The sequence below is a fragment of the Ictidomys tridecemlineatus genome, unplaced genomic scaffold, assembly GCF_052094955.1.
Source record: "Ictidomys tridecemlineatus isolate mIctTri1 unplaced genomic scaffold, mIctTri1.hap1 Scaffold_85, whole genome shotgun sequence".
NCBI classification, from domain to species: Eukaryota; Metazoa; Chordata; class Mammalia; order Rodentia; family Sciuridae; genus Ictidomys; species Ictidomys tridecemlineatus.
The window spans coordinates 213983-240804 of NW_027526100.1; the positions used below are offsets into that span (position 1 = coordinate 213983).

The window sequence follows — 26822 nt, forward strand, 5'->3', positions numbered from 1 at the left end:
CCAGCTAGGTGGTCACTGAATGAACAAGGAAGGAGACCAGGTTCCAGGCTTCCAGCTTTCTGTTCTGCTGAGATGGGAGGGTAAACTCTGCCGACAGTGCCTGAGGACAGAACCTCACCCACCACCAGGGCAGCACCAGAAGACGAGGTCTGGATCCCCGCTCTGTTGACAGCCCCAGGAAAACAAGTCCGGGAGTCTGGGCACCCTGTTTCCTGCTCAGCTCCCACCCCATGGTCTGTAGGACATGATGAGGGCTCTGGGCTCTGTTCTGGGTGGATAGAAGGTATTGGAGGGTCTGGAGCAAAGGAGTGAGGCTGTTTGTATGGCATTTAGGAAGCAGCCCTGTGGCTGCTGTAGGGAATAAAGGGGAGATGCAAAAGCAACAGCCAGGGACTGCCAAACCCAACCTTGAATTTTTACAAAAGAAAGAAGATCATATGTTAAGATACACTTAATGAATCTAAAAAAAATTGTATAATCAGTATAAGAATTTAGGATTCTTTTGTAATTTTAGTACTTATGGCATTAGGAATTTTGAAATATAGTCTGTAGTACTTCACTTTCACAGTAATGAAAAAAAGTAAATGTTGTATATAAAATTTAGTATTTGGATGTTTAATTTTTTCTTTTGAAAGTCTGGGGATTTAACCCATAATTTGATGTATTCTAATAACTGTGTGCTTTACCACTGGATTACACCCTCACTCCAACTTAATATTTTTGTCACTTGATTTGAGATAGTTCTCACTTGAAGAAATTAGGAATTAGAACTGTGTAATCATTGAATAATCTTATATTCATTTTCTTTATTAGGGATCCTGTTTGCCCTTTTTATAATCATCAATTAAGAAGCAAGCACCTGGCCATCAAAAAAACGAAAGAAATTCAGAAAAACATAGATGGATGGGAAGGCAAAGATATTGGACAGTGCTGCAATGAATTTATAATTGACAAGAACTGGTGCTAAACATGAATGACATATTTTTCTCTTTGATGGCTTAATGATCAGCTGTAAACCTAATCATGGCCAGACCCCGCTTCCAGGTTATAGTAGTGCAGAATATAGATTAAAAGAAAAGTTTGTCATGAGGAAAGTACAAATCTGTGATAAGGAAGATACTTGTGAGTGCAGACATGCTTTTGAATTAGTATCCAAAGACAGCATAATATTTGCTGCTAATTCTGCAGAAGAGAAAAATAATTGGATGGCAACCATTATTTCTCTTCATTATCGTAGTACTCTAGATAGAATGCTAGATTCTGTTTTATTGAAAGAAGAAAATGATCAGCCACTGAGATTACCAAGTCCAGATGTGTATCGTTTTGTGGTAAAAGACTCTGAGGAAAACATTGTTTTTGAAGACAACTTGCAAAGTAGAAGTGGAATCCCCATTATTAAAGGAGGAACTGTGGTGAAATTAATTGAAAGGTTAACATATCATATGTATGCAGGTATGTGAAACTCATTGTGAGTACTTACCTAGGGCCTAATTCCCAAAAGCTTTTAAATGGTGTTCAAAGATAATGTATAAACCCATTTATCCATCATCCAACTTTAATAATTGTCAACTCATGTTTCATCTGTTTCATTACAGATTTAAATACCTACTCCCAGAATTATTTAGAAGATCTCAGGAAAAAAAAAATAAATTGCCTCCAGAATATTAAAATACTGCAGAATCAAAAGGGATAAATAGCTAATTAAATATTGTTAACTTGATTAGTTATTAAATAAGTGCTCATAAAATTTGCATATTAATGCAAATTTTAAAAATTTGAAAACAATCCTTATTTATCAAGAAAATACCACAGTTGGCAGGAAGAACCAAACTAAAAAGGAAGGGAAATATGCTATTTTGAATTAATTAAACTAAAAAATTGAACATGAAATATGTTTATGCTCTACTTTTTCAGATCCCAATTTTGTTCATACTTTTCTTACTACATATCGTTCGTTTTGTAAACCAGGAATTGCTAAGCTTACTGATTGAACAGTGAGAAAAATGTATATTTTACTTGCATTAATATTTTATAAAAAAATTAACTGTTCTGTACCTTGCAAAGTGCCTAGTAGCTGGTACCTACTCAGGTAGGTGTTGACATAATTTATTTGGCATTACATTAGATGTATTACCATACTTTTTAAGTAGTGTTTGCTGTTTGTAACATAGTTCTTTTCGGCTATTAGCAATATTCCAAGAGGTAATCTTAAATACCCAATTTAATACAGTTTTTGAAAATATTTTTTAGTTGTAGTTGGACACAATACCTTTATTTTATGTATTTATTTTTACGTGTTGTTGAGGATGGAACCTAGCACCTCACATGTGCTAGGCGAGCGCTCTACTGCTGAGCCACAATCCCAGCCCCTTAAAGACCCAATTTAGAGAGAAAAAAAAACCAACAATATAGTAAAATTTGTTCTGTTATTTAAGGAAATTTTCCACTTTTTGATTTTAAAACAAATTTGTTATGGAAAATTTCAAACATGTGCAAGAGTAGACAGAAAATATAATGAACCCATTTATCCATTATCTAACTTCAATAATTATCAATACATGTTTTATCTGCTTCCCTACAGATTTAAATATTCTACCCCCAGGATTATTTTGAAGTAGATCTCAGAAAACATATTTCGTCTGTAAATACTTCTATGTGTATCTCTGAAAGTTAAAAATTTTTATTTTAAATAAATCATGTATTATTATTAAGCCTAAAAAACAATTCCTTTATTAATATTTAAACATTTTTTGAATTGAAAAAAAATTTTTTTAACTGAATGTTTTTACTTAGTGATACTTTAAATGCTTTGTAGTTTAAAAAGAAGAACCTGGCTGGATGTCATGGAATGGGTCTATAATTCTGGTACTTGGGAGACTGAGGCAGAAGGATCATTTCAGACAGCCTGTGCAACATAATGAGATCCAATTTCAAAAAACAAAATGTACTAAAATACATATATACATACACAAATATGTATATGTATATACACACATGTATATGAATATGTACATATATAATCTGAACTACAAAATGATTTTTGTTTTACGTTTATAAACTTAACTAAAATTTTGTCTTGACCCCTATTTCCATTTTGTTCTATGAAATTAAACTTACAAGACTTAGTATAATATGTTCTGAAAATCTATTGTTCTATTTCTGTGTCCAAAATAAGGAAAGTATATTTGCTAGACTTACATTATAGCTATATTTCCTAACTTACATTATAGCTATATTTCCTCTGGTTAGTCAAGGTTTTTGGTTTTTTAATTTTGATTTTTTACCTTACCCACTTAGGTTATGTTCTTAATTTAAAAGTTCATCTTGGGCTTCCTTTTTGAATTTCATACTCACGTATTTAAGGAAATTGATTAGTCCGCTTTCATTTTATGATATAAATATTAAGGATAGATGGTTAGATAAGTCCTTTCTTTCACATTATGGTACTGGGGATTGAATACAGGGACTCGCAGAAGCTAGCTAGAGCTCTACCACTGAGCTACATGCTCAGTCTCTTTTATTTTATTTGAGACAGTCTCACTGAATTGTTGAGTTTGACTTTGAACTTGCAGTCCTCCTGCCTCAACTCCCTAGTAGTTGAGATTACAGGCATACACTAAATCTCCCAGCTCTTTATGATCTTTAAAGAAGTTATATTCCTGTGGATTCTTTTCTTGGATCTTTTCTTGGATCTTTTCCATGAACCCTTTGTTGGTTGATTAATGCTAATCATAAAAAACTTTTTATAAAGATTTGATATAAAATCTTAGGATCATATAGCTGAAGGCAATTTTTGTACTTGTGTAGTATGGAGTACTGCAGGGAAGGCTTAACAGTAATTGCACTTTCTACAAAGTGATAGGAGAGGGGATTCTTTGGTCAATTTTTTTGTTGTTGTATTTAAAATATCTTTCATTTATTTATGAACAAATTCCTGTACTTTTGGTTTTCTTCTTAGATTTGAAATTCCAGAGCCAGAACTCACTGAAGCAGACAAATTGGCAATAGAGAAAGGTGAGCAGGCAATCAGTGCAGACCTTAAAAGATTCCGAAAGGAATACGTCCAACCAGTACAACTTAGGTTTGACCTGAATATTACATTTCTTATGTGCCATTTTCAGTATATAGTTAACACAAAATTCTTAGCTCTTAATTAAATATAAATATTATTGTTAATTTTATGACAGTTAAATTTCCAAATTTCTTTCACTGTGAAGCTATTTTAAATAAATATCCTGAAGAAATTTATATAAGTATACCATGTTATTTACATCAGCTCTCTCTGACATGTGATATATTTACAGATCAAAATAAATGTGTGTTATTATAAGTAAAACTTACATATATAAGCTTGCTTACTGTCAGCTTTCCACTTTATTTCCCTTATGTCCCTTTGTAATGGTACTTGGTCCTTGTTTGTTTTTTTTATAATTTTTAATATTTATGGAAGTTCTACTGCTTTTTCTACTCTTTATCCTATGTAAAGTTACCTAAGGAATCATTGCAGTAATTTCTATAATAGATTTAATTATAGAGTTGCCAGTTAGGTACTTTCTGTGCTAGATATTACCCTAAGTGCTTTATCTTTTTTTAATCTCATCCTCAAAACACAATTTTTTTATGGTGCAACACAATGATTATTCTAACTTTGTATATGAAGAAATGGAAAACTTAGTATGATTAAGTAATTTGAACTTGGGTCATGTAAAGGGAGTGACAGGATGGGACCATATATGACCTATTGAGCCATTGTGTTTTTGTTTCACTAAGCATTAAAAACTGGAAGCTCCTTTAACCTTCTTATAATCCAAATGAAAACTAAAGTATTATCTACCCCTTATCATTGGATATTGAGTTATCATATTAACTATATATGATCTAAATATTTTTTCTAAATATTGTTTCCTTGATTACTGTTAACTAATAAATTATAGCTTTGAGCTGGATTTATTATTTTCCAGGATAATTACCATAAATAAATTCAATTTTAGAGGAATATTGGTGTTCCTAGCTATATGTCTTTTAGCCAAAACTTTTAACATGTCATTCTTTGTATAAGAAAATGAGATTTTTTACCCATTACATTAGCAAGAAAGAAGAATAATTTTTCTCAAGTAACTGTAATGCATTTGCACTAATCTACTCAAATGAGGCATACATTTATGAGGTCCCTATTATAGGGCAGACAGGAAATAAGATCTTAGATCTCAGTCATGTGAATTCTTTAAATGTTTATATCTAAGCATGTTCTCAGTTGTATACTTGTCGACTTATGGTGAATACAAAAATAATAGACTGTCATGATATGGTTCCATAATATTATGATTTTATTGGGGTAAAAATATACATGAAATAGTTATACATTATACTACTTTGAATAGTTCAATGGCTCACAAAAATATACCCCTATAAAACTTCAGGAATAGCTAAGATTAGACTCCAGTAGTTAGGGAAGACATCTTAGAAGAGGTAAAATCTGAGATTGTCCCGAAGGGATGTGTAGAATTTAGATATGCAGAAAGGTGATTGAAGGTATGGAGGGTACCTAGAAGTAGTATGAACAAAGGTTAAAAGACAGGATTGAGAATGGTGTGCAGAGGAAATAGGTAAGGAAATTGAACTTAGAGGAATGAAGACATTGTATTGTAAGTTGTAATAGAGGAGATTAACTATATTGGGGTAGAGTTGAAGATGGCTTTGAAATTCAAGCCAGTTTGTTAAACTTTTTCTGTGAGCATTGAAGGAATTTTAGTAAAATGTAAGCTAATATATTTTATTTAGCAATTTATTCTGACATTTTAAAAAAGAGAAAAATTGAGAGAATTTCATAGTGAACAATGATAAATCCACCAGATCAACTGTTAACATTTTATTTTACTTGCTTTTATCACATATATTTATTTTTCATTTTTCACTCAGTTCATTAATCACCTAATCTCTTGAATGTGTTTCAAAATACACTATTTCTTAAATGCTTCAACTTATATATCAATAACATTTCAGTATTTATTATTCATTTGTTCTAAAATGTTCATAACATGAAATACACACATTTTAAGTGTACTTTGGTTAAATTTTAATGTCTTTGTAATTCAAACTCCTTTCAAGATACAGAATGATAGACCACAACCCAGAAAGTTCCCTTGTGCTCCTTCTAGTCAATTTTTGTTGCTACTGCCCAAAGGCAGTATTCTGATTTATCCTGCTATTGACTCTTTTACTTGTCTTAGAATTTTGTATAAATTGATTTTTACACTTTTTTGGTTTTGTTTTGAGGAAAAGGAGAGAGAAGTTTTATTGCTTTGCTAGCAAAAAGGAAACACAGGGGACTCCAGTCCCAGAGGCTTTGATTCTGCTAATCAGGGGGAACAAGGGTTTTTAAAGAACCATTCAAAGGCTACATTCCTTGTTCTCTGTTCAGGAGTTGTAATTCACTTGTTAATTTAGAAGATAATAATTTCTGAGATCTTTTGGTGCCATCCCCAAGTCTGAATTACTTCATTCCTGTTGTGGGTGTGACTCTGACTAGTATGGGAAAGAAAGGTATGGATTCTATAACTTTCATGCCTGACTCAACATGCTTTTGAGGTTCATCCATGTTGCTTGAATCAATGTTTTTTTAAATTTTATTACTAAGATAGTTATTTCCTTATATGAATACACCACAGTTCATGTATTTTTTCCCATTGAAGGATACCTGGGCATTTTTTCCAGTCTTTGATTATGAGTAAATTTGCTATGAACTTTATCTTAGAAGTCTTATTGTGAATGTGGGTGTGGGTGGGTGTGTGTATTTCTTTTTTTCCCACTTGGGTAAATAACTCAGAGTAGAATAGCTAGGACATAATGTAGATGTGTGTTTTCTTTTAAAAAGAAACTGTCAAAACTTCTTCTGAACATTCTCACCAGCAATATATGAGCATTCCATTGCTGCATATCTTCACCATTGTTTAGTGATGTTATTCTTCATACCTTAGCCATACTGTTGGGTGTATAGTGGTATCTCATTGTGGTTTTAATTTGTTCTTCCCTATTGACTAATGATGTTGAGAACATTTTACTGTCTCTTATTGGCTAGTCATTCTTCATCTTTGAAGAATAGGTTTGACTCATGTCTATCATTTGTTGAGTTATCTTTTTATTACTAAGTTGTATCGAGTAGGACTGGATATAGTCCTTTGTCAGAAAAAGGTTTTGTAAATATTTTCTCCCAGATTGTGGTTTGCCTGTTAGTTTTCTTAATGATACTTTGATGAGATGAAGTTTTTAAGTTTGATGAAGTCTGATTAGACTTTTTTCTTTTATCTGATCGTAATTTTAAAATTACATCAATACTATAGAAACTAGAAAGAAAATATAAGCAGAACTGTTTGAACTGATATAAGTGGAAATTAGAAGCTAACAATTTATGATCTTTTGATATATTTTCTAAGCTCCTGAACTTACCAGACCATAGTGACTTAACGTTGTTTTAATATAAATAGCATGATGAAGACTGGTAATTAAATGTACTTGCATAGTCTGAGAGAAATATAGTTGTCTGTGGTAGGGAAATAAAAATCTAACCTGCAAATGGCCATTTGTTTAAGTAAGGAAGAAAAGTAATATTATTAGGATGTCTCTGGTAGAGAGCATTTTATATTTGTATAGATAATTAAATACTTGCAAGATCAGGAGTAATCATTTTTGTGATATGCAAAACAAAATCACTCTCTTGACAAAAATATTTTTGTCTTTTAAAATGAAATAAGGTTATAGGCATATTTGTAGGTTACAGGGAAATTTGATGATAGCATTTGAATTTATTTATTTATTTATTTATTTGGGGGGGGTACTGGGAATTGAACAGAGGGGTGCTTTACCAATGAGCTACATACCCAGTCCTATTTATTTATTTATTTATTTATTTATTATTTTGAGACAGGGTCTCACTCAGTTGCTTAGGGCCTTGCTAAATTGCTTAGTCTAGCCTTGAAGTTCAGTCTTCCTCCTGTAGTCTCCCAAGTCACTAGGATTATAGACATGTGCAACGACACTAGGCTAGCACTTGAATTTAGAACCAAATACAATAAATCTTAGTTAATTTTCCATTTTATATGAAAAATACATTAAAAATTTACAGCTTAAAATACTTTTTCAATTTAAAAACTTAAAATAGCTTTTCTATTATAGAGCATGTATTTTCTATATATGAATAAATAAAAGACACTTTTCCTTAACATTAATTGGTGATTAAGCACAGAAACCATAATCTTTATACAAATACATATTTTAAAGTATAACTTTTATGTTTATTTTTATTTTTTTGCAGTACTGGGGATTGAACCCAGGGGCACTTTGCCACTGAGCTACATCCTCAGCTCTTTATTTTTTATTTTGAGATACTGTCTCACTAAGTTGCCCAGTCTGGCTTTGAACTTGCAATCCTCCTGCCTCGGTCTCCCAAGTAGCTGGGATTACAGGTGTTAGCCACCACTCCTGGCTAAAGTATAATTTAAAAATAATGTACAGTTTGGAGATTGATTTTCTTCTTCTTATTGAAGCACTTAAGGTATTCAATAAAAATGGAGACTCTAAGTATTATATTGATTGTTGCATATAAAACTATCGCCATGGCATTAGAAAAATGAAAGAAGTATAATGAAGAAGTATAGAAGTAAAAAATGTATAATTGAAGATTTCACTAAAATGTGATTCTTTTATTTTACCAGGATTTTAAATGTATTTCACCATTGGGTTGAACACCATTTTTATGACTTTGAAAGAGATGTGGAATTGCTTAAAAGACTGGAATCCTTCATTTCAAGTGTAAGAGGTATATTATTTAAAGTTTTGATTGGCTCTTATGTTGCATTTGAGCTTATATTCAAAATTGTATGACTAAGAATGTAAATTGCTTTCCATTTTTAAAAAGCTGAAATAACATTTGGAATGATCTTTATAAACTCCAGTAAGCTCACATATATTTAGAACCACATAAAGTCTTAGAACCTTGTCTTCTCATATTTTTATTTGTCTGTGATGCTGAGGATCAAACCAAGGCCCTTGCACGTGCTAGGCAAGTGCTATACCATTGAGTTATACTCTTAACCCCCTTTTAAGTTTTTTTTTTTAATTTATTTTTTAGGTGTAAATGAACACAACACAACGCCTTTATTTCTATGTGGTGCTGAGGATCGAACCTGGGTCCCGCCGGTGCTAGGCGAGCGCTCTACCACTGAGCCACAATCCTAGCCCCCCCTTTTAAGTTTTTAAGGAGAATATTGCTTTTAAAAATGTCAAAAGTCCTTTTTAATAAATTAAAGCTATTTAATTTTATGTCCCCTCAAGTTTGCCATTTGTTTCCATTAAATAAATAATATATATATATAATTTTATGCTTTTTGTTGTTGTTGTTTTGGTACTGGGGATTAAACTCAGGGGCAGGGCACTTGACTGCTGAGCCTAATTCCCAGCCCTTTGTTTATATTTTATTTAGAAACAGGGTCTCGCTGAGTTGCTTAGGGTCTTGCTAAGTTGCTGAGGCTTGACTTTGAACTTATGATCCTCCTGCCTCAGCCTCCCCAGCTACTGGGATTATAGGTGTGCATCACCACACCCAGCAATTTTATGCTTTTTTATTCTCCTTAATCTGGTACTTTAATTTTAGATGATTATCAGCTTTTTAAAATAATATTTCCTCTCTTAGAAACATATTCCAGAGGAATACATTTTTTAAAAATATTGTTTTTTTAGTTTTAGGTGGACATATATCTTTATTTTACATTTATGTGGTGCTAAGATCAAATCCAGCGCCTGCGATGCTGAGGATCAAACCAAGGCCCTTGCACGTGCTACCTCTGAGCCACAACCCCAGCCCCCAGAGGAATACATTTTTGTGTCTAAAAGATAGGAATTTCCAACTTGAAGTTTCAAACATAGCCTATGTGATAAAATTCCAGGCTATAATATGTGTCATCAAACATGTTATATTAAGAACATTTGTGTTTTATCTAACAGTATAAGATATTGGTTAAGAATCCTATTAAAGTATTCTTGGCAAGTATTCATGTAAAAACATTGATCTTGCTGGGCACAGTGGCACAAGCCTATAATTCCAGCACCTTGGGAGGTTGAGGCAGGAGGATCAAAAATCAGCCTCAGTAACTTGGCAAGTCTCCAAGTAACTTAAGAAGACCCTGTCTCAAAATAAAATATAAAAAGAGAAGAGCCAGGGATGAAGTTCAGTGGTTAAGTGCTCCTGGGTTCAGTCCCCAATACTAAAACAAACAAAAACATCAATCTCTATGTCTCTGGTTTTCAGAAAATAGGGGGGATAGAGAAACATGGCAGATGATACCACAGGGGTACAGTTGGCAAGACAGACTTGAGAATCACCACAATACAAGCAGTTCCATTTCTTCAACAAATAAATTGCAAGCAAAAATGAGACATAAAGGGAGAACCTGTAGTCCTAAGGAAACTTAGGACATATGGACTAAATATAATTAAGTAAATGTTATTTATGTCCTTTTAAAAAAATTAACTATAAGAAAAATATTTAAGAGATAGAAATTTGAGTATTAACCAAGTATTTGAAGATTTTAAGATCACACTTTTTGACAAAGAAATTTAGCAGCTCAATTCAAAATAGCTAAGCTATGGAACCGACCTAGGTGCCCTTCAAAAGATGAATGGATAAAGAAAATGTGGTGTATATACACAATGGAGTATTACTCAGCCATAAAGAAGAATGAAAGTATGGCATTTGCCAGTAAATGGATGGAACTGGAGATCATTATGCTAAGTGAAATAAGCCAAAAAATCAAAGGCCAAATGTTCTCTCTTATATGTGGATGCCAACACACAATAACAGGGATGGAGAATAAAAGTTCATTTGATTAGATAAAGGGGAATGAAGGAGAGGGAGTGGAGATGGGAATAGGAAACAAAGTTGAATGAATCAGACATAACTTTCTTATGTTCATATATGAATGAATACATGACCAGTGTAACTCCACCTCATGTACAACCACAAGAATGGGAAGTTATATTCCATCTAGTATGTCAAAATATATTCTGTTATGTATAACTAAAAACAAATTTTAAAAAAGAAAAAAAAATGATTCATTTTTTATATGTCATAATGACCTAATGATTATTTTAAAAAGACTTAAATATAGACAAAATGATATGATTTTTGAATTTGTTTAAAGAATAACTAGGGCTGGGTATAATGGTGTATGCCTATAATACCAGCAACTCAGGAGACTGAGACAGGAGAATCACAAGTTCAAGACTAGCCTTAACAATTTAGTGAGATCCTCAACAACTTAGCAAGACCCTGTCTGAAAATGAAAAACAAAAAAGGTCTGGAGATGTAGTGCAGTGAGAAAACATCCATGGGTTCAGTTCTTAGTACCAAAAAAACAAACAACAGAGTGAAGAAATGGCATGATTTGGGTTAGATGAAGCAAAAATTTGCCATGAGTTGATAATTGTTGAAGTTGAGTGAACGTTAAAAATTATATGAAGATCTACAGTTATGTCTGTCAAGTAAAAGACATTCTAATTATGTGTTTTTTCTAGGGAAAGCTATGAAGAAATGGGTAGAGTCAATTGCTAAGATCATCAAGAGGAAGAAGCAAGCTCAGGCAAATGGAATAATCCATAATATTACCTTTGAAAGTCCACCTCCACCAATTGAATGGCATATCAGTAAACCAGGGCAGTTTGAAACATTTGATCTTATGACACTTCACCCAATAGAAATTGCTCGTCAGCTAACACTTTTGGAATCTTATCTCTACAGGTAGGTAATTGTTATTTCTTGGTCTATTTTCAAAAACCTTGAGCATACCTCTTACCTATTTTTTAAACATTTTGCTACATATCATGACAGCTTAAAAATATCTCATCTATTTTCCTGGGTTTGGAGGGAAGCTCATAGCAGTTTTAATCACAGTATGTCCTGTAGGTAAGTCTTCTAACATGTTGCTATATAGACCTAGATTAAGGATGAGCAATCCTTCACAAGAGGAATGGTAGGAAGACTAATGCACTACAATAGTAACAACTATTCAACAGTAAGCCCCTGTCACTATCATTCCATTAAAATCTTTTCTGTATCCAGGAGCCCTCATTTGAAATATAAATATCTAGAGAAGTTATCCTAATGATAAGCAGCCATGTAATGAGTGCTCATGTATAACAAAAACATTACAAATGAAATTGAAATTCTATAATTCTCCCTAATTCATTGCTCTCCTTTCCCCGCAAGAAATAACAACTACTAACCAACAATAAAAAAAAAAAATAACAACTACCCAGAATTTGATGCTTACTCTGTTTGTCTCTCTCTCTATACACACACACATTTTCCTAAATAATATATAGTATTGGCTTGTACATTTTAAACATACTTATTCTGCATCATGTTTTTACTTATATTCTTTTTGATATCTGTTAAAGTCCATGAATATAGTTCTAGTTCACTTATTTTAGCCATTCTATGAGTATTCCACAGTTTATTCAGTCTCTTTTTGGTGAACTGGTAGATTGTTTGGCGTTTTACCTTCTGTAAATAGTGCTTCAGTGAACAGTCTTGTGAATGAGTTCTTGTAACTTTCTGTAAGAGTTTACATAGGAATGTACTTAGCAATAGAATTGTTGGGTCAGCTAGTATGTATATCTTTAGTAATGGAAGATCCTGCTGAATTGTTTTACAAAGTGATTGTATCAATTTTTACTTGCATATTGGAGTTGGAGATTATTTTATTATTTCTTACCAATTTGATATTATTAAGGTTTTGTGGCTTTGGCAATAATAAAATGGAATTTTATTGCAGTTTTTTTTTTCCTGAGAGAAAATATTTTTTCATGTTTGTCATTATCAGTTTTTAAATTAAGTTTAGCAGATCTTTAAATAATCTTGATACTAATCCTTTATAGATAGATTAGGTTGTACTGATTTTTTAAAATTTATTTTTAGGAAAGTCCAGCCTTCTGAACTTGTAGGGAGTGTGTGGACCAAAGAAGATAAAGAGATAAATTCTCCAAATTTATTAAAAATGATTCGCCATACCAGAAACCTCAACCTGTGGTTTTAAAAGTAAGTTTTGTTTATTCTTTATTATTGCTTCTTAATCATCATCATAATAAGTCCTATTTAAGCTTGAATTCTGGCTCTAAAGAAGTTTCTTATTTCTTAAGTTAGGTGGAGAAACTTTTCTAAGCCATGGATTTTTTGTTGTTGTTATTAGATGCATTGTGGAAGCAGAAAATTTTGAAGAACGGGTGGCAGTACTAAGTAGAATTATAGAAATTCTGCAAGTTTTTCAAGACTTGAATAATTTCAGTGGTGTACTGGAGATAGTCAGTGCAGTAAATTCAGTGTCAGTGTACAGACTAGACCATACCTTTGAGGTAAGTTTTAGGCTTAAATATTTCATCCTTTTGGGGAAAGATAAAATGAATATCAAAGAGATTGCTCCTACTGCCTGTCTTTTTGGTACCAGGGATTGAACTTAGGGGCACTCAACTATGAACAACACCCCCAGCCCTTTTTATTTTTTATTTTGAGACAGGGTCTCATTAAGTTGCTTACAGCCTCATTAAGTTGCTGAGGCTCGCCTCAAACTTCTGATTCTCCTGCTTCACCCTCCCAAGTACCTAGGATTACAACCATTCCTGGCTTGAATTTATCTTTGAATGAATCCATATTTTCCACTTAAATATAGAAATTTAAAAATATTTTTTAAAATATATCAATATATACTAGTAAGTTTAGGATTTGTCAAAGAATATAGGACCTGTACCTCTTTTTAATGTGCTTAACCTAAATATAATAAAGTTTCACATGAATTTCTTCAATGGCACTTTGATAGTCTCCCATAAATGACAAATGATATTAAATATAATCACACAAATAACTTTTTTAAAAAATTTATTTGTTCTAATCAATTATACATGACAGCAGAATGTTCTTTGATTCATTGTACACAAATGTAGCACAATTTTTCATTTCTGGTTGTACACAGAGTAGGATCACACCATTCGTGCAATCATACATGTACCTAGGGTAATGATGATCATCTCATTCTACCATCTTTTCTATTCCCATGCCCCTTCCCCTTTGGCCAATCCAAACTTCCTCCACTCAACCCATCCCCCTGTCCCCATTATGGATTAGTGTCCACTTATCAAAGTAAACAATCGACCTTTGGTTTTGGGGATTGGCTTACTTCGATTAGCATGGTATTCTCTAACTCCATGCATTTACCTGCAAATGCCATAATTTTATTCTCTTTTACTGCTGAGTAATATTCCATTGTGTATATATACCACAGTTTCTTGATCCATTCATCTATTGAAGGGCATCTAGTTTGGTTCTACAGTTTAGCTGTTGTGAATTGTGGTGCTATAAACATTGATGTGGCTTTGTCCCAATACTATGCTGTTTTTAAGTCCTTTGGGAATAGACCGAGGAGTGGGATAGCTGTGTCAAAATGGTGATTCCATTCTAAGTTTTCTGAGGAATCTCCATACTGTTTTCCAGATTGGCTGTACCAATTGCAGTCCTACCAGCAATGTATGAATGTGCCTTTTCCTCTACATCCTTGCCAACACTAATTTTTGCATGTTTTCTTGATAACTACTCTTCTGACTAGAGTGAAATGAAATCCTAGAGTTGTTTTAATTTGCATTTCTCTGATTATTAGAGATGTTGAACGTTTTTTCATGTTTGTTGATAGATTGTGTATCTTCCTCTGAGAAGTGTCACCTTTAGATATAGTCAAAAAATAATATGGAAAGAACCCTTTCTAAAATTTTATCTTTTAAATTATAAAATAATGTGTTTAGTGTATAGAAAGATTTTATGTCTTTTAATAACAAAATTGAGATTATATTGTAAGTAGATTTTTGTAGCCTACATATTTTTCTCTTTAACACTTTTTTTTAGTTTGTTGTCAAAAACAATATTGTTAATGCCTACATAGTTTTCTGTCTCACACATAAACCATAATTTATTCCATCATTCTGTTGTGGAACAATTAAGTTATTTTGGATTTTATTGTTGTGACAAATAATTTATCATAGACCACCCATATGTAGATGTATTTTTAAGAATATGATTATTTCCTGGGGCTGGGGATATGGCTCAAGTGGTAGCGCAATCGCCTGGCATGCACAGGACATTGGATTCGATCCTCAGCACCACATAAAAATTAAAAAAAAGATGTTGTGTCCACCGAAAACTAAAAAAAAAATAATATTAAAACACTCTCTCTCTCTCTCTCTCTCTCTCTCTCTCTCTCTCTCTCTCTCTTTCTTTAAAAAAAGAATATGATTATTTCCTTAGAAGTTTCTAAAGATGGTACTTTTGCCAAGTGTTTTCTAGCAAAAAATATGATAAATGATTCTGGGTATTACTGTATTGAAAACTTTAAAGACTTTATCAGCCAAAAATAAAAATTCTCATTTTAAACTTGTGTTTTTAAAAAGTGGTGAGATGTTAGCTATTTTCAAATGCATTTATTGGCTACTAGTGATATTGGATATTTTAAAATGTATTTATTGGTCACTTTTATTTTTTTTATGATTTATTTAATTCATGTCTTCTTTCATTTTTTTGGATGTTTGCATTTTTACTTATGGACTTTTTAATATATTAAAGATATGAAGACAGTCAAACTATATCTTTTCAGTGTCTCTTTATTTTGCCTGCTTTTTAATTTAAACATTTTTATACTGCCTTGATATATAGACTCATAAATCAATCCAAATTTATGGGGTCTTCCTGTGTTTTTACTATGAAAGACTTTTTCTAAGTGAAAGCTAACAAGGTAAAAACTCAACTATATTAATATTGCCTTTGGGAATATAAATTTGTAAAACCTTTGTGGAAAGCAACCCAGCAATGTATGTTAAAATTTAAAGTACACATACTCTCAGACCCAGAATATTAAATAAATAAAATCTTAAAGAAATAAAAGCACCACAGTATAAAATTATATGTATGAAGATATAGTTATTTTAGCATTATTTTAGTAGCAGAAAACTAGAAATATTCTTCTTTCCATCAGCAGAAGAATGATTAAATACATTATCTTATACCTATAACATGGAATATTGTTCTATAGAAAAAAATGATGTCATTTTTGTACATTATCTTGCAAGAATATATGTGATATATGTGGGGAAAAAATCATAAGGAAGTTCTGAATGACTATAGTGTGATTCCATATTAGTACAACAAAACAGAACAAACCCTAAACCTCTAAGTGGAGTTGCATGAATATTAAGAATAGTGTGGAAAAATATGTCTTTCTTCATTAATTCTTTTAGTGGGTTGTGATTGGAGGGAGAAGAAGAAAAAATATTTTTATGTTTGAATTTTTCTATTTGGGTATTCGCATTTTATTTACTTATGAATTTTATATATTAAAGAAATTAACTATCTGTTCAGATTAATTATTTCAACTCAGATATTGAAAAACTCTGAGGCACTTTATTCATTTTACAGGCTAAGCATTCATTTTAAAAACTATTGGACAACAGTATTTCTTTTTTTCTTTTTTTTCTTTTTTTTTGAGGAGAGAGAGAGAGAGAGAGAGAGAGAGAGAGAGAGAGAGAGAGAGAGAGAGAGAGAGAATTTTTAATATTTATTCATTTTATTTTTTAGTTCTCGGTGGACACAACATCTTTTGTTGGTATGTGGTGCTGAGGATCGAACCCGGGCCGCATGCATGCCAGGCGAGCACTCTACTGCTTGAGCCACATTCCCAGCCTGACAGTATTTCTATAATTATATATAAGGTATAAAGAATAAAAATATCTGTGTACCTAGCATTCAGTTTAAGAGCCCCTCCATTCTTTCACTGTAATGAATCTTAGGCTTTTAATTCTCTTGCTTTTATCTAACCTATATTGTTTTATTTTGCATGTTTCTTAATTTTATAATTCTTCAATGACTCTTAGCACTGTATTCCTAAGATTGATCCATGTTGTTTATAGCTATAGTTCATTCTTTTTCATAACTATATCATAATTATAGAAATCAGTTTACCAAAATTTAATCATTTTTAATTAGTTAATAATCATTTGGAATTGTTATGAACAATATAGCTGTTAACATTCTTTATATATATCCTGATATACCCAAATATATTACTCTAAAAGTAGAATTTAGGATATAGATGTCTTCAACTTTACTAGATAATGCCAAGTTGTTCTCTCAAGTAATTGTACCAATTCACACTCCCATCAGAAATGTATGAAATCCAGTTATTTTATATTCTCATCAATACTTGATATTTTCAGGCCTTTATCTTTTCCATTATTGTGGTTTTGTTTTATATTTTCCTGATTTTTAATGAGTTTGAACCTCTATTTGGTTCTTCGTTCTTCTTGTGGAAAATTTTTAACTTTAAATTGTTATATACAAATGCTCTTATATTCTGGATTCTAAAATATCATCATTTATTTTTTTCCCAGATAAAAGCTCCCCTTTTCATCTTTTTTGTGGTGTGTTTTGATGAACAAGAATTCTTAATGTAGTCAAATTTACTTATTTTTTTCTTTGTTATTAATGCTTTTGTTCTCCACTTTAATTGCCCCCCCCCATTATCCTAATGTTTTATCTTTCTCATTAAATCCTTACTCAAGGTGGAAATGAGTTTTGAATATGGGTGAGGTTGGAATATTATTTCATTTTTTTAAATAAAAATTTTAGTTGTAAATGGACCTTTATTTTATTTATTTGTATGCAGTGCTGAGAATTGAACCCACTGCCTCACATATGCTAGGCAAGTACTCTACCACTGAGCCACAACCCCTACTATTACATTTTTTTCCATAAGGCTACCCAGTTGTTTGAATTCATTTATTGTTAATTCATTTTTCCCCATTGACCTATAGTATCAGCCGTCATATATTTAGTATCCTTATGTGTAGTCCTGTTTCTGGTCTTTTTATATTTTTTTCTATTTTTAGTTGTAGATGTATGTGGTGCTGAGGATCAAACCCAGTACCTCAAATGTGCTAGGCAAGTGCTCTGCCACTGGGCTACAACCCCAGCCTACTTGTATACTAATTCTTGAAAAGAAAGTATAGCAGATCTTTTAGCAATCTTTCAAGGTTGACTTGGTCTTAGCCCTTTATTTTCATATATAAATTTTAGAATAATTTTAAGCTTCATTTTTAAAAATTGGATTTTATTATTATTATTGGTACTGAGGATTGAACCAGGGGGCATTTTACCACTGAGTCACATTTGTAGCCCTTTTTATTTTAAGACAGGGTCTTGCTTTGTAGCTGAGGATCTTGATAAATTGCTGAGGCTGAATTTGCAGTCTTTCTGTCTCAGCCTCCTGTGTTGTAGGGATTACAGACATGTGCAACCATTGCCAAGTTGAAAATTGGAACTGTAATAGAAGTTGCATTAGATCTGTAAAATCAATTAGTGCCAATTTACAGTCATGAGTCTTCCCAACTGGGAACATGGTATATCTCTCCATTTATTTACCCATTTAATACTGTCTTATGGTTTTCTTGATAGAGACTTCATACTTTTTTTGTTAGATTTATGTTACACTTTTTAAACAAATTATTTTCCTTATTGATGAAAGATTTTCATATCTAGTTGATTTTTGACACAGCAACATTAGTAAATTCTCTTATTAACACTTTGCAGATAGAGTTTTGGAGTTTCCTTTCGGATAGTCATAATCTCTGTAAATAGTGACTTTTTCTTTCTTTTTTTTTCCTTTTCTTTGCAATTCCTAGTTATTTATTTTGTTTCTTGTCCCTTTTAGCTAGGACTTTTGGATAGATTTGAATAAAAGCTATGGTGCACTCTTTCTTCATAACTTAAAGGAAATATATTGAATGGTTCTCAAGTATAATGTTTGCTCTTATCAAGTTATAAACTAACATCTAGTAAGAAAATCTAACAATGAAATTTAAAAAGAAATTCCTATGTTTATTACATTAACTAAATTTGTTAATGCTTTCTTACCCTCCTGTAGTCATCTCTTTACCAAAACTCCACCCTTGTCCCCAAAAGACCTTTCAGTGGAAAAGTACTTAAATGCTGAACAATTATGATTCTCGCTTCCTACATCTAAGACTTGAAACTCTGGCTAATCAAAATTATGACTATCAAGGTCCTGAGGATGAAATTTTTTGATTGCTTAATCTTCTAATTTGTTTTAGAAAAATTTAAGGTTTTAGATTTTATATTATAGATAAAAAGAGGAAAAATCACTTTAGGCAAATGCCCAAAGGATAACCTCTCTTATTTTAATTTTTTAAAATATTTAATATCAAATGTTTGCAAAATTTTATAATTTCTAAATTTCTGTATCCATACATTTGATTGAACTATAAACGGAGATTATGCTCATTTTATATGTTTTTAAGGCATTACAGGAAAGAAAATGGAAAATTTTAGATGAAGCTGTGGAATTAAGTCAAGATCACTTTTAAAAATACCTAGTAAAACTGAAGTCAATCAATCCACCTTGTGTGCCTTTTTTTGGTAAGTTACTAAAGATGGATATTGTATTTTGAGGCAAAATGTGTTATAGTCCAAAGAGGCCAGTCTTTAGAAGTCAGTTGTTCATATTTTATATTACCTTGTCTATTTTCATCTGTATTGATAAATAAAACTTAAAACTCTATTATTTATTTTCCTGTAAAATGCAAGTTATAATACTTACCTCATGGAGTTGTAAGAATTAAAAAATATTTTATCTATACAACCTAATACAAATTCTATCAGAACAGGCACTCAGAGAGTGGTAACTATTGTTTTTATCTATTTATGTCATATCTACAGTGTTCGTTTTCTCTTTATTAAAGGCTTTTAAGTGATTTGTTAAAACAATTCAGCAATTCTGTTCTGCAAACAGTGTATTCACACAATTCTAGATGGTATAAATCAATTACTCAACATTGCCTGTTTGTTTTGTTTTGCTTTGCAATGGGGTCTTGCTATGTATCCCAGGCAGGTCTCAAATTCCTGGGTCAAGCAATCCTCTTGCTTCAGCCTTCTGAGTAGCTGGAACTTTAGGTGTGTGCCTCTGCTTTGAATGTGATCTCTTGATGCATTCAACATAGATGATACATGTGAGGCTGCTGGTGGCATAATATGGAATACTGTTTTGTAGTAAACATTTTTGTTGTAAAGTAATGATAAAAAGTGTAGTATAGTAAATGCATAAACCAGTAACAGTCATTTATTACTATTATCAAGTATTAAGTACTGTTCATAGACAAACATGCTATACTTTTCTGACAGGTCTGTTTATGGAGGCTTGAAAAATATGTTATGTTGGCATCATGACAGCTACATCTCTAGGCAATGAGAATTTTTCAGTTCTATTATAATCTTACGGGACCACTTTCGTATATGTGGTGTGTTTTATGTGCTATACTTTAATATGGTGGGCAGCAACAGTGTGTTTGTTTACAACAGCATCACCACAAACACTTGAGTAGCATATTGTACTATAATGTTACAGCAGTTTTTCAGCTTAATTCTAGTCTGTGTGTGTGTGTGTGTGTGTGTGTGTGTGTGTGTATGTGTGTGTGTGTGTATGTGCGTGCGCACGCGCACGGGCACACACACATTCATGCTGGGGATTTAACCCAGGGCATCTCACATGCTAAGCACCTGTTCTTATCACTAGGCTATATTCCTAGCCCCTCCATTCTAGCCTTATAGATCATTTTTATATAAATATAATAATGTGATGTATGACTAAACTGTTGAAATTGTATAATTTATTTAAATCAAGGTTTTCCAACCTCAGCACTATTGGCATATGAATCAAATAAATGAGTAAATGTCATGTGCTTGTAGGATGTTTAGTAGCCTCCAAGTTTCCTGTTTACTATATGCTGGTAACACCTACATCATGATAACCAGAAATGTCTCCAGACATTTCCAATACACTGTTAGGAACAAAATTATCAATTGATAACTACTAATTTAAATATATTAGTAATTATTCGAAAAAGGAGATTAAAGTTTCTATTGTGAAAGATTAAAATATAATTGGTTTTTAAATCTAAATCATGGGCTCTGAGAAAACAATTTAAGTCTGAACTCTTATTAATCAGCAGTGCTTATGATATTGATGATCACTTAAAGATTATTGAAAATAAATATTTAAAATCAAGCATTATTACAGAGGTAATAAGACCATACTCAATAAAAATTTGAAAGTGTTGTAATGTGAAAATAAATAAATAAAATAAAATAAAATCAAGCATTTTGGTTCGATTTAAAACTTATAATTTAGACTTTATAAACACGGTTTAGGAAAGCTCAATTTGCTATTTCTTAGACTAGTAGCCTTTATTTTCTTTTTATTTTAAATTTTTTCTATGTTAAAAAAATTAATGGAGAATTAATCATAACCATAAAGTCTATCAGAGCCTTGCCTTATCAACATTATGGAGTGGAATTGCTAGTAAGTCTTTTAGTTTTACAAGATTGTTTTCCCAAATGATTGATTAAATGACCAATTTTAAAATAAATTTTCTTTAAATATTTTTTTCACTAGGAATATATTTAACAAATATTCTGAAGACTGAAGAAGGGAATAATGATTTTTTAAAAAAGAAAGGGAAAGATTTGAACAATTTCAGTAAGAGGAGAAAAGTGGCAGAAATTACTGGAGAAATTCAGCAATATCAGAATCAGCCTTATTGTTTACAAATAGAACCAGAAATGAGGGTAAATATTTTTTTTTCCTTGTCTTTAAAAGGGAATGTGTTAAGTACTCGATGATCTCTACAAAATACCATAATCACATATCATGCTGTTTATTTTGCTTTGTAAATAAAATGAGTTAATAATTGGTAGTTAACAATGTTAAATATTATACCTACACTATCTGCAGTTATTTATACGAAGTGCTTTCTCTTGAAAATATCACTTCTTTGTTGAGTTGGTTCAAGCAACACTTCCAAAAAAGCGAATGGCAAAGTTGAACAAAAGAAGTTTTTCTGATGTCCATGCAGTAAAAATCCACTACTAATTTCATCATTGATGGATAACCATTTTAAATATTTTATGTGAGCCAGTATAACATTAAACAACTTATCTTCTCAGAAGATGACTATGCTTAAGTAGGAGAAGAGTTTGGAAGAGTGGTATATATGCATAGCACAAAAGGGCTTTAATATTCTATCAACTGATGTTCTATTTTGAACAATGGTGTATAATACTGATACTGTGATATCATAAGTGTGCATTTTCTGGCTTTCCTACAGGTATACTTTAATTCACTGGGAACATACATTCTTGCTAATATTTTGGTAGTGGAAATCACATGATGAACCCTCTTAGAAACATTATGCTTAGTGTATTCTATGGCTTTGTCTCATTTTAAGTTGAGCATTATAGGAATGCATTATTTTAGTTTTAACTCTGCCAATATATCTATCTAGTGACCTGTTGCTATTTCTGTCTTTATTGAAATTTTTGTCCTAAGAAAGTTAGGATTGTACATTTTTCCTAACAGGGGAAAAAATGTGGGATGCCATCTAAATTAGAGTGCATTATGATACCACGTTTATATTAAATGAACTTAATATATCATATGTATTTGAAATTGAGAACATATTGTAATTTAACTTTTCATGTTAAAAATTATGCTACATTCTTAAAAGAATCTACAAATTGGGCATATTGAATGAAAATAGCCACTATCATTTCTACCTTCCTGAATTATGAGATAGTTACTATTCTTTGTTCCCAGTTCAAATACTCTACAGTCCTTAGAAAGAATGACCTAAAGCATACCATTAATTAAAATGCAGACATATAACTGTTTTAAAGTAAATAGTAATTTTTGTTGCCTATTTCATTGAGCCCACCCTCTCTATGTGGATCTTCAGAAGGCTAATAAGAAAATGTGTTCTTAAAGTCAGATTAGAGTTCACAATATATTTTTTCCACAGAAATAATTTTACATTGTTATTGGGTATACTTGAAATAATACTTTAAGCATTTGTATCTCAGTAGCATATATGCCAATAGGTTTTTTTGTTCTGATCTAGGTTTCTTACCATCATTTAAAGCATTTTGGAGAAGGGGAATGCCTCTTTATGATTGAATCAAAGTACATTTAAAATATATACAAACTAAGCTATTCATTTTACAAAACCAACATTAATCAAACAAAATCATATTTTTAAGTTAGAACAAATGATGAGAAAATTAAAAATAAAGCTTTCTAAAAGTTTTTAAATTACCATTGGCTAGTGTAATATAAGTTAGCTAACTTGAGTATAAAAAATAATTGTTTGTGTTAGAGGAGTGATATACTTTTCAAGTTCATTTTGCCTCTTACAAAAGCCAAACCCAATAAATATCTTTTACTTGCTTGTAAACACTCAAAAATGAAATAAAGCTAAATCCAGAAATTTGCGTCTAAGGAATTTTCAAAGATAACCATAAGAATTATGTAGAAAAATATTTGCACCAGGAGTTAATAATTATTATTATAGCAAAGAATTAAAAGGCTTTTATCTGGATAACTGCCTATATAAGGATTAGTGAAATGAATTCTGGAACATGTCTGATAAAATTCCATAGACTTAAAATTTGTACTTTATAAGATAAGTAAACCACATGGGAACAACTTGACTATAAACTTTAAAAAAGATTAAAAATAAATATGGTGTTACCCCAATTTTGCAAAAAAGAAAAAGTTTCTATTTATTTATTTATGTATATATAATCACACATAATAAAACACCAGAAAATATAGTAAAATATAAACAGGGTGGTTTCTAATTAGTGAGATTCCTTTTTTTTTTGAGGGGAGCACTTTGCTAAAGTATTAAATTTCCTACTTCAGAGCTTAAATTTTTACTTGCAAAATATTTGGTGAATATTTTTTGATAAAGATAAAATATTTTTGATAAAAATACTTTTGTACTAGAATTTGACACAGGTAAGTTATAAAGTTTATTATAATTTCTCTTGATTACTTTTGAATATGTCTTTCCAATTATCAAAGTTCTATGGTGGTTTTTTAAACTATAATTTTGGTTCTAAACACTTTTGTTAGCTTACTCATGATCATTATGTTATAATTAGTAGGACTACTAAAGGATAAGTGTTAACTACTGAGCCATTAAAACCTGTTCATCTTATAATCATAATGTTTGACTAGAATATGACTTCCAGAGAAATTATGTAATCTTATTGAAAAGTAGAGCGACTGGAATAAACAATCTTTGTAACCTTTCCAGACATTGTGATCCCTTAATTTTTTAGTTTTAAAAATGATAAAATAAATAATTTTCACTAAAAATTTGAGTAAGTATATACTTAGGAGTATTTCTTTAATTCCAGAGGTTCTTTGAAAACCTTAACCCCATGGGAAGCTCATCTGAAAAAGAGTTTACAGATTATTTGTTCAACAAGTCACTAGAAATCGAACCCCGAAACTACAAACAGCCTCCTCGATTTGTAAGTCCATGACAATGTTGGAAAATATTATTTTTAATATTATTCAACCTATTTCCTTAAAATTGTAATCAAATAGCTATTTTTAGATATTTTATAGTACTATTTCTAAAATTATGTATACTGTAAAGGAAGATATCAGCTTTTTTGATAAAATCTGATGTATCCTTTGTCCTACTACCATTTATCTGTCAATTTTTGATCCCTTCTAGTATAAGAGAAACAGGTGTGAGAATATGAGAGCCTAGCAGTAGCTGAATGGAACAAAGGAAGTGAAAAGAACTGGGAAAAGAGTAAGCAGTAGTATATAGGTTTTTTTTTTTTGCTTGACCATTGGCTCTTGCCATTAGGGCTCCATGGTCTGTGGTTGCCAGTGAAATCCATCTCTCACACTAGGAATTGCTTCTACACTTTCTAGTTATTCCACAGGTTTGCAGTGGCAACAGAAATAATGGAAGACTAATTCTAAGTCACTGAAAGTGAAGCAAGATTTGGAAAAAAGTAAAAATCATTTATAAACAGACTCCCTTTGGCAAAGCAGTAAACTAGGTAGTTGCATGGTATCTCATTCTCACATCAGTATATGATAGAGATTATCCTAACTTTATAAGTAAAAAAATTGAGGCTCAAAGAGATTAAATAACTTTTTCAAGACTGAACAGCTAGTTTTAGGCACAGTTGAGATTTTAACTCAAACTTTTTTGAGTGGGTGCTAGGGATCTATCCCAGGGCCTCATGCATGGAAGGCAAGGGCTCTACCACTAAGCTATATCCCCAGTCTTTTTAATTTTTTTTTAATTTTAGAGACAGGATGTCTCTTACATTGCCCAGTGTTTTAGTCACTTTTTCATCACTATGACCAAAAAGAACAACATCAAGAGGAAAAAGTTTATTTTGGCTCATGGTTTCAGAGATTCAGTCCATGGTCAGTGGACCCCTAATTTTGGGCCTGAGGTGAGATAGAACATCAGGCAGAAGCAGAAAAGCGTGAAAGAGGTAAAGCAGCTCAAGATGTGGAAACCAGGCAGCAGAAGCACTCTTTCTCACCAGGGTCAAAATATAAACCCAACGGTATAACTCCCAGTGATATACTTCTTCAGCTATACCCTACCTGCCCATAGTTACGACTCAGTTAATTCATTGAAGTGAATTAATCCACTGATTATGTTATAGGTCTCATAATCTTATCATTTCACCCCTCAACATTCCCTCATTGTCTCACACATCAACTTTTGGGGGATACCACATATCCAAACCACAACATCCAAGCTGGCCTCAAACTTGACAATCCTCCTACCTCATCCTCCTGAGTAGCTGGGATTATAGGCATTTACCACAGCATTTGCCTCCAACTCAAATTTATGAATCTGAGATTTTTGTTTTTTCATCAAGTTACCACTGCCAGAGTTTTAAAATTGGGATGGAGTTTAGGATAGGGAACAATGATAGCCCTCTTCACCAAAGGGTTTTGAAAGCACTGTTATAGAGATTGAACATTTAGTATAAGAAAAGGGGAAAAGGGGACTTTTTAAAAAGTGAAGCACATAACATAATATAAACATAAATTATGTTACCAGTAAATATTTATTAAATTGATATAAGTTATTTGAAAAAAAGTTTAGATATAAGTGTTTTAGGAGCTAAAGGTTGTTTTGACACAATTTTTTAGGCATTTTATTTCTACAGTTATTGAAAGAGATTTACTTATATTCAAGTTCATTTTTAAATTAATCCAGTTAAATCCAGAAGTTATTACTAGAATACCACAAACTGCCGCTGCAGATTGGTATTTTGTTGCACTCTTTTAATTTATTCCTTGAGAATTAATTAACTGGTTCCTTGAGAACTAATTAACTAATAATGTAACTCATGAAAATAAATGATACTAATTATGTTTACTTTTCCTAGGCTAGGAAATCAACCTACTCCTTAAAATCTCCTGGAATAGGGCCTAATTCAGGACGGCATGGCTCTACCTCAGGCACTTTATGAGGTTATCCAACACAATTAGAAAGAGAACCTTATAAGATAAGCTTTAGTCGGGTTGCTGAAACTGAGCTCGAATCAACAGTGTCAGCACCAACCTCTCCAAATACACCATCTACTCCACCAGTGTCTGCTTCTTCAGAACATAGTGTGTTTTCAGATATGGATCTCAATAGTTCCTGTGGTAAGTATTTGATAAAAACCATTTGGTAAAAAAGGAATTTTTGTTTCGGATAATTCTCATCATTTTAATTAACAAACTACAGAATCCTTTGTAATCAAATCAGTATGAAAAGTAGCATCTAAATGTGAAAATGGTGATTATCACACTTATGCATTTGTTAATGCATGTTGTTTTCTGATTTAT

The 26822-nt window shown here is 31.7% G+C and overlaps 1 pseudogene; it reads left to right on the plus strand.

Moving 5' to 3' along the window:
- Nucleotides 1-371: 371 nt before the first annotated feature.
- The window catches only part of LOC144374739 (son of sevenless homolog 2-like), a 41387-nt pseudogene continuing 14936 nt past the window's right edge, over nucleotides 372-26822 (plus strand).